The sequence below is a fragment of the Saccoglossus kowalevskii genome, chromosome 14 (assembly GCF_978046115.1).
Source record: "Saccoglossus kowalevskii chromosome 14, keSacKowa6.1, whole genome shotgun sequence".
In the NCBI taxonomy this organism is placed as follows: domain Eukaryota; kingdom Metazoa; phylum Hemichordata; class Enteropneusta; family Harrimaniidae; genus Saccoglossus; species Saccoglossus kowalevskii.
Window position 1 is genome coordinate 9658975 of NC_140654.1, and position 10763 is coordinate 9669737.

A 10763-nucleotide genomic window follows, 5' to 3' on the forward strand; every position below is an offset into this window, starting at 1 on the left:
TTATGCTATAATATTATATAATGTAAATCACCCTTATCATCGTGGAAAGGTATTTGTGACCGTACATTATGGAGACAAAGATGGTGAAAGAAATGTAATTGTTAAATATGATTCTACTGCATTCTGTTCTGCAGAATCACTTTGCCACTGGTATCACATCGGCCAAAAACAAATTACAGGACTGCATTGTTTGAACGTTAGTAGCCCTAAACATTATAGAATGGGAACTGACTATAAATTAATAATGCTGGCATGAATGAAAACAGCCATGGCTATGAAATCCCGTGTAAGCTAGCACTCTCTCAGTAAAAAATAGTTATTGGGGACAACAATACAACTCCTACATATAAGGCCGCCATGTATTGAAGTACGCTTTATCTGCCGAAATATACCAATCCGTTAAGAACCATAACAAAGTGAGAAGTAATAAAAAACAGCTCTTGCTTGATATTACAATACAGTCAAGCCTCACATTATATCCAGCCATTATACAGCAACAGAAAACAATGTCCTCTGATACACATTATCAGAGGGGAATCAATTTGAATAGCCGGACTAATTTTTGACATATTTCACATAATTAATATGCATTACTCGCACGATGAAAACGGTACACAGCGCGAACACTGAAAAAACATAAAGAGCAGCATGTAACCAAATTTGACATCTTCAAAACCAGGCCTGAATGGACAAGCTTGTACAAGAACAGACTACTCCGTGAAGATACAGTTCTCATGCAGATCACATCAGATAGCCAATATGGAAATCGTTGGTGAAGTTTCGAGTGCTTTTTTTCTGTTGACTTGGAAATGTATGACACTGATGATAATTTATGCAAGCGGTATTGTTTTAAAACAATTAGTAACTTCAACTGTTATGTAATACCACAGTGATAATACCAATCATTGCCAAGTGATTACTGCTCTTGATGACAAAACAGATCACCATAACAATGCCAAAAAATGCAATGACTGTTCAAAAACGAAAGAAGTCAGATTTACCCAAGGAGAATTGTTTTTATGCGGGCTTTCATTTTGTGCGGACTTACAACAGTCGTAATTATGTTAAGACACCGCCCGGTCACTTGTAGCATAGTGGTTGTCGCATCATGATCGGTATACCCAAGTTCAAATGCTACCTCAGGCCATGGTTTATAGTTCCATACTCAGGCTGAACATCAAAAAGGTCGACCCCTGGGTGAGTGTGCCACATACTCAATGGGAAGGCCAATTGCACTGGCCGAGATTCATTCACTAACAAATGTTTTGGGGGGGATCATTGGTTAAGGTCCACAGGTGCTTGTGTTCGACCGAGCCTGGTTGACGCCAGGATGGTGCAGTAAACTGCCATTTGATAGGAAGATGGCCGCACAGCCCAAACATGACTATGACTTCTGTAGCAAAAATGCACTTGCAATTTGCACATACAAAACAAGTCAGGAGAGACGACAGTGACATCCAATGTCCGGAACTGTCGCCTGACACACACACAAAATACCATAATAATAAAGAATGAAGTGGACAGTAGATTTATGTGTGAGGCTCGAAATCGATACTCTGCGCACCGGAATGCGCCGGCGCATTTTCCAAAATAAGAATTGTGCGTCCTGTAGTCGTCGTTTCTTTCTCGTTTTCATGATTCAACCACTCAAATCCTACCCCAGATAATGACCTCTTAAAATTTAATTTCCGTTTTTGTTCTAATAATTCAGCCACTGTCAAAGATAAGAGAATTATCGTTAAAAGCCCGTAATTGAGTGAGTAAGCATGTACAATGTATTATGGGACGCTATATCTCTCGCAATGAGTGTTTACACTTGGTGGTTAGTCTCCACCCTGTTTGTTTCACAGATTATTCGTGTGCGTATTAATATGTCTGACTTACGCTACCTCTTTGGAAACGAAAACTTTTGGCGTTTTCATCTGCCGATTGTGCCTAATTATAGCTGGCCGATTACTTCAATTTACTTGTTTCCAATACATTCGTACTTATTTCCCAGAAATGTGATATAACAGTATTTCACGCGAAACATCCCGATTGCGTTGATAAACAGGCTTGAAAATCATGATTTTACATTTTTAAAAAGCTTGAACTTGAATTTTCTCGATTGGCCTAATGAGGGGCGCAGAATGGCGGCGCAACTAGGGGCGCACAATGCTGATTTTTGGAAATGCCCTGGCGCATTCCGGTGGCGCAGAGTACCAATTTTGATCCTCACACATACGTCGACATTGGGAACATTAGGTAAATACTTTCACACTACATCTCCATTTTCCATAAGTTAGTATCTAATATCTAACAATGTCAGTACAATAGTGTAATTATGCGGTGCATTACAAAATTTGATTATGATGCAACTTGACTTTGTGTCACTTGTTTAGTAAACAAATTTCTATTTCAAGGTAAATACTATTTTTGTTGATGCCTTAAATTATTTAAATTCAAATCGTGCAGTAAATGTTGAAAAGTCTGACAATAAGATCTTCAATCCCCTCACTACTAATAGTAATAACAGCTGTAATGGCTTTATAAATAACCAGTACTTGACAGAAGAAGAATTCAACAAATTATATCATGACCAACCTGACACATTTTCCTTGTTTCATGTTAATATTAATAGTTTGACTAAATATATTGACGATATAATTACCTATTGAAAGGTCTATTGAAAACACATTTTCAATCATAGGATTGACGGAAACATGGGTGAATGAGAAACACAGTGTTAATATATTGACTTTGAACAACTACAATAGCGAGTTTAGAAACAGAACAAATAAAAAAAAGTGGCAGGGTTGCTCTTTATGTAACTAATGTTATTACCTACTCAGTCAGAAATGATCTGAATAATCTAAATGGTAAACTCACTTTAATAGTTGTTCTTTCATGCCTACAATAGACAAGCCAACACGGATCACTGCAGATCAGCTACCTTGATGACAATATACTAATAAATAAAATAGACAATGCAGAAGTTATATTTTGTTTACCGATGTTTCCGATCATTTCCCGATTTGTCTTAAATTAAACATGGAAAAGCTATCACAGGAGCTGTGGGGTGATATTATTATTACCAGTGACATAAATGACTCATAACATGAAAAATACATGGAATATAATAAATTCAACATTAAAGAAAAATAATCAGGCAACATTCACTCTGAATTTAAAATGCGGAATAAAATTATTAAAAATAAATCAGCGATTGCAAATGAATTTAATGCTAATGTCGGCACAAATTTAGCAAGTCGTCTAGCTCCTTCTTTAGTGGATTTTCAAATAATAGATTCCTTGTTCTTTGAACCAGTGACTGACAATGAAATATTAAATATAATTAACTCATCAAATGTGAACAAAAGTGCACTGTATAATGAAATTACTATAAATATTGTTAAATGTAATGCACGTTATTTAGTGTCACCGGTTTTCAACATTTTCAACTTACCTCTTTCCACTGGCCAGTTTCCTGAACAAATGAAAATTGCGAGAGTCACTCCAATATATAAGTCCAAAGAAACAAATTGTCTTATTAATTATAGCCCTATATCAGTTCTTCCATATATTTCCAAACTTTTGGAAAGAATAGTGTATAATTGAACATTCAGTTTTAGAAAAACATAATGTACTTTTTAAAAATCAGTATGGCTTCCGTTCCAACCACTCAACATACATGGCACTAATAAACTTAATTGACACAATTTTAGCAGCAATGGACAAGAATGAATATACAATTTTATCTGAAGCATTTGATACTATATACCACAGTATACTATTATCAAAATTACATCATTATGGAATAAGAGGAGTAAGCCTAGAGTGGTTTAAAAGTTATCTAAATACCAAAAAACAATTCGTAAACTTTGATGGAGACCTCAAATATTTTAAATTAAATTGTTGCAGACGATACCAACATATTTCACAGTCATACTGATCTCACTATTGCAATTGTAATATTAATACTGAAATCCAAAAGGTATCTGACTGGTTAATAAGCAATAAATTATCGATTAAGGATGTAGTAGAGGTTTTTTTCTTTGAAAATATCAAATTTACTTTTTTTTCCATATTCTCTTATACGAATATATGAAGCATGCATTTAACTAGAAAAAAACAATTGTAGAGATGGTTCAGGAGGGTAATACATTTTGAATAAATCTGAAATACAGTGTATTTTATATTTTTTGTGATTTTTCACGCTTAAGTAAACATCGGTATTTGGGGTTAGTCTAAAAAATTGATCTTGACTCCCAGCTGCTCCACGGTGGTGATTTTTGACATAGGTATTCTCTGATAGCTACTAATGAAATCTGGCAAAGATAGTTTGTCTACCACTTCGACTTTAGAAAATACGACACAACTCTCCCCTATGTGAACTCTGAAACAGGATACCATATTTCAAAACAATGTTGACGATGTTTTTAAAAAGCGTTATGAGGTAAAAAATCTGGGTCATACAACAGTAGACAAACTGGGAAATCAAATTCAAACCTTCTATAGTATTTCTGAATAACACAAAAAATCAGTGAAGTTTCCAGTATTAAATTCTTTGGTGTGATTAATGATAAGAACATCACAAGATAACATTGATTCTGTAACAAACAAAATTTCAAAAACAATTGGTGTATCCAGGTTGAAATATACTATGCCTAAGAATGTTTAAAATTAATTTATGATGTAGTGGTCTTGCCACACATGAATTACTGCATTTTGGGAAGAGCATCAATAACGCAAATAGAAAAAGTAGATATATTGCAAAAACGGGAAATCCGTTTAATATGCAAAGTAGACAGGAAAGTCCATACAAAACCACTATTTAAAAAGCTAACACTCTAAATGTATATGACATATATAAAATGCAGCTATCATTGTTTATGTTCTGAGTTGAAAACCGAATGCTACCAAATTACTTTAATCAAAATTTCATTAAAAATAACAAAAATCCATAATTATGTTACAAAAACAATATCCATATTGATAGTGCAGAAATCGACAAAGCAAGAACGAATAAAACTATGGAATCACCTGAGTTGTGACTTGAAAAATATAAATAATATTAACATGTTTAAATCCATGTAAATCAAATCTCATTTCTAGATAATAACTGTCATCAATAACATAACCTGCAATACCGAATATTCACAAGTTAGTAGATTTTATCATCCTGGTTTTTCTCTCATTTTCATTGTTAACTGGCGGTGACTTTCATGATATGTAATTGTTTTGCATTATTTTTGTCACTAGAATCACTTTATTATGTATTATATTTTCTCAGCAAATAATTCTATGGTCGCCTGTATAAATAAGCAGATATTGCTGCTTCTGACAGGCTGATTCATGCAACTCAACTTTTGTTATTTATCAACTATTGCATTGTATTTTATGAGTTTATTATTATTATGTTATATTATTATACATCTGTCACCGTAACGCCATATATTACAGCGTGCCGTAATTTTGCGGTATTTTACGGGGTATTTTTATCCTACCATATTAGGAAATGCTAATTCCAAATATGGAATGATTACGCGCGTAAGCGCCTTCTAATAATAAAAACAAACATGGCTGCCACAAGGGTTTGAACGGACTCCATACAAAGAAGTTCGCTGATTTCGGCATTCCCATGATGTATCCTTGGTAGGAAAAGATGTATAATAATAAGGTTATTACGAAGATACCTCAAAGTATGCACTCAGTCAGTACGCTGTCGCATCGAACTCCGCTGCGCGTCGGTCGATATTGCCACTGTACTGTCTTCGTGCATACATTGAGGTATCTTCGTAATAACCTTATATTATTAGTATTATTATTACTTGTCTGTTACCGTGCACACAGAAAAAGAACAGAATTGAATTAAAAGTACACATGACCAGAAGATCCAACAACATTAGACAAATTACTTTCAGTCACAATGATTCCCATCAGGCAATGTGAATATATAATAGTATAGATACAACTGTTGATACATACAGAAATCACATTTTACACAAACAAACCCCAGCATGCATTGTGATTACAACCTCACCCACGTAATACATGCATAATTTAGAAGTGATTTAAATTTACCTAACTGGTCAGAGCCAATTGTTATTCAAAAAATAAGGCATAAAGAGAGAGGCCGTTTTGAAGAATCCACTGATTAATTTGGAAAAATATGAAAAGTAGCAAATTAACAAATCTGGCAATGACAATATATAATCCAATAAACACAACGTGAGTATAATGTTCCCATAACCATGCTAATATGAACAAAGGAAAAGAGAAATAAAATGATCAAATTCCAGCTAAATCATACTACTGCGGAATTGTTATTACTAATTTATATATTTTTGTTGTCGCTTGTGCAAGACGATCGTGAAGAGTTAGTCAGTTGACACCCTGCTCCACGCCAGTGTCGTGCGTTGCAGTTACCCACAAATAATTGAAGTGTATAATAGACATATCAGTAAGGACAAGATATATGACCTTGTCTTTCAAAGAAATAATATTGATATTTTGTCATTTTTACTTGTGTTATATGTATGCACATTTCATCTATGACAGTGCTTTGAAATTTGCTCAGAATAATCGCTGCAGATTCACATTTTTATAAAAAAAAAATACAAGAATACGTCCACTTATTTCTTTAAGCAGCCGGTGTTGTCCTGGTTACAACAGATGGATGGCATTATTTGCAAGTCGAATAATTGTATTTATCTTTCCTACTACTATTTTAAAAATAAATTTAAGCTGCACAAGGAAATAACACCACGAGTGAAGAGTGCATTATGTTGTTAACATGTTATCAACATTGTTGTCATTTTCGACAACTTACAAATTAATAGGAAATGCGTCATTTTAAAAATATTTAGGAGATAAATAATAGTAATATGTAAAACAGACGCTGACCAAACTTTTGACAGCTCAGCAAAAACAATACAGGTTATTTTCTAAGCAGTGACTACTTACACCCCTGTGGTGAAATTGGTTTGGTTGATATTAGCGCTTTTCAATACAAAAACAAATCATTAATATGCTGGTAATAAATCGCAGTACTACTAAAACGTCGTAAAATTATAATCAATTGTGCTTCAGCATTTAATTTTACATGCATTTATTCTTTGTCTTCGTTAGAACTACCTCGACCCCCCCCCCTCAGGATCCATAGGGGGCCGCATGCGCGTTCCCATTTTCTCGGGAAAGAGGGTACTTTTTGACGATCTGTCTCGGGAACATTTTCCCGAGAAAATCGTAGAAAAGGGGGTATTTTTTGCTTGTTTTCCCGAGATTCTCAAAATAGCGGGTGTATTGCAAAACACTTCCCGAGATATACAAAAAATGGGGGTTTAAAAGGAGTTCTAGACTGAAAAGTTCCCTAGATAGGGGGTGAAATTCATCGGAAAAGCCCGTGAAAGGGGGGGGGGGTTAAATTTTCTTCTTTTCCCTAGATAGGGGGGGTCAAAAAAATGAGGGAACAAGCATAGCCCCCCCCCCCTAAATATAGGGAGTGGGTGGGGGCGGGACCTCGACCTTTTATGAACATTGATTTGAGAGTGAACATATCAATATTACCGACTCGTCTTGCCTGACGACAGATACAAGGATTAAAAGATTAAACGATAGAAACAAATGACGAACGTAATGACGCATAGTAGTCATATTGCGGACACATATGTAGAACTGTGAAATAGACATTAACAGGGCTTGCAATTCTTTACTACAAAAAAATCAGGTTTGACTTGTTTTATGTAATATGAGGATTTGATAAGTATGTATGTGGTTTCACTATTGGTTGCCATGTTTTGTTTTTATTTGGTAGACAAATCAATTAGTATTAGTATCAGTGAGTGTATTTGTACACTAACATGTAGTCTTCTTTGTGTCATGAGTGGGACTCGTAACTGTACATGTCTTCAGCTGTAAATGAGATTGGATACCGATTTTGATATAAAAAATATCATTGATTTGATTTCACAACTCATAAAACACAATGCAATAGTTGATAAATAACAAAGGTTGAGTTGCATGGAACAGCCTGTCAGAAGCAGCAATATCTGCTTATTTATACAGGCGACCATAGAAATATTTGCTTAGAAATATAATACATAATTAAGTAATTCTAGAGAGAAAAAAATTGCAAAATAATTACATACCAACAAAATTTATATATCATGAAAGTCACCGCCAGTTAACAATGAAAATTGGAGAAAAATCAGGATGATAAAATCTACTAGCTTGTGAATATCCGGTATTGCAGGTTATCGTTATTGATGACAGTTATTATTCAGTATTTAGAAATGAGATTTGATTTAAATTTAGATTTAAACATGTCAATATTATTTATACTTTTCAAGTCACAACTCCATTGTTGTAATCACTCTTGCTTTGTCGATTTCTGCACTATCAAAATGGAAATTGTTGGATTTCTTTTAATGAGAATTTTGTAGCATTTTGTTTTCAACTCTAAACATAAACAACGCTGTATGTATTTTATATCTGTCATATACATTTAGAGTGTTTAGAGTGGTTTTGTGTGGAAATTCCTGTCTACTTTGCATATTAAACGGATTGCCCGTTTTTGCAGTACATGTACTTTTTCTATTTGTCTAATTGATGCTAAGGCTAAAATGCAGCAATTTATGTGTGGCAAGATCACTGCATGATAAATTAATTTGAAATCATTCTTTGGTATACTGTATCTCAACCTGGATAATACGCCAATTGTTTTTGAAATTTTGTTTGTCTGTGTGATTTTTCCATGTGTTGTTCTTATCAATAATAACACCCACGAATTTAATACTGGAAACTTCACTGATTTCCTTGTTATTCATTTTAATATTAGCAGTAGTGCTTGTTTTTTCGTTTTGGGTTCAAAAACCATAAAGTGCGTTTTTTTCAATATTAATCGATAATTTATTGCTTATTAAACAGTCAGATACCATTTGGATTTCAGTATTAATAGTACAATTGCAATAGTGAGATCAGTATAACTGTGAAATATGTTGGCATCGTCGGCAAAAAGAATGTAATTTAAAACATTTGAGGTCTCCATCACAGTTTATGATTTGTTTTCTGTTATTTAGAAAACTTTTAAACCACTCTAGGGCACCCCTATTATTCCATAATAATATAATTTTGATAATAGGATACTGTGGTTTATAGTATCAAATGCTTCAGATAAATCTAAAAAGATGCTAATTGTCTATTCTTTCTTGTCCATTGCTGCTACAATTGTGTCAATTAAGTTTGTTAGTGCCATGTATGTTTAGCGGTTGGAACGGAAGCCATACTGATTTTTAAAAAGTACATTATGTTTTTTATAAAACTGAATGTTCTATTGTACACTATTCTTTCCAAAAGTTTGGAAATACATGGAAGAACTGATATAGGGCGATAATTATTAAGGAAATGTGTTTCTTTGGACTTGTATATTGTGACTCTCGCAATTGTCATTTGTTCATGAAACTGGCCAGAAAAAAGCGATAAGTTGAAAATGTGCTTAACAGGTGACACTAAATAAAGTGCATTACTTATTCTTTGTTCTTAAAGATTTTAGCTGACCTTTAGTGAATCATGGCGATTGTAGCTATTTTTTATTAATTGTTATTTTCTTTATTGGTATGCATTTAATAATAACTGATTGTAATGTTTTGTAAAATCTATATTACGAGTCATTTGTGTCACTGGTAGTAAGAATATGTTCAATGTTCCGTGATGAAAATATTTTGTAATTACATATTTAGCTTTTTTGTATGAAGTGGTGTAGTTAAATTTAAGACAAATCGGGAAATGATCTGTAATATCGGTAAGCAGAATATCACTTCTGCAATTGTCATCAAGGTAGCTGATCTGCAGTGATCCGTGTTGGCTTGTCAATTGTAGGCATAAAGAATAACTATTTAATATATGTGAAAAAAGTAGGGATGTGGTTTTCATAATTGAGTAGAGTTATATAGAAATCTCCTAGTAGATAGCATTGTTTCTTTTCTTTTGTTATTTGTTGAAGAATAGTTTCAATTTGTTCATTGAATTCACAGACATCTAGATCTGTATTTGGTGGTCTATAAATTACACCAATAATAAAGTTATTATTCTATTCATGTACAAGTTCAATAAATTATTCGGTGTCACTATTACCATTTGGATTATTCAGATCATTTCTGACTGAGTAGGTAATATCAGTATTTACATAAAGAGCAACCCCGCCACCTTTTGTATTTGTTTCTAAACTCGCTATTGTAATTTTTCAAAGTCAAAATATTAACATTGTATTTCTCATTTACCATGTTTCTGTCAATCCTATGAATTTGTTTCCAACAGGTAGTTAAATCGTCAAAGTTTTAGTCAAACTTCTAATATTATATGAAACAAGGTAAATGTGTCAGGTTGGTCAAATTATAATTTGTTCAATTCTTCTTCTGTCAAAGTACTGTCTATTTAATATACTGCCACTGCTGTTATTAATATTAGTGGTGAGGGCATTGATCAGAAGTTTATATTTCCAGACTTTACTGCAAGATTAGAATGCAAATTATTTAAAGCCATCATTCAATTTTTATGAAATGATTAAATGGAAATATGTATACACAAACATGAATATAACCGCGATACAATGTTGATGTTGATTTACAAGTTCGGAGCGATGTCAGTGTGATTTCCGCGTACAAGCTACGGGAAAGCATGATTCAGACAGTCGTTCTGACTGCTCAAAATGACTGTCAGTCATAGGTTTATGCAAATGCAAGGTGTTAATCCCAGTTGTTTGTTCAATCTCTGGGTATGTTTGT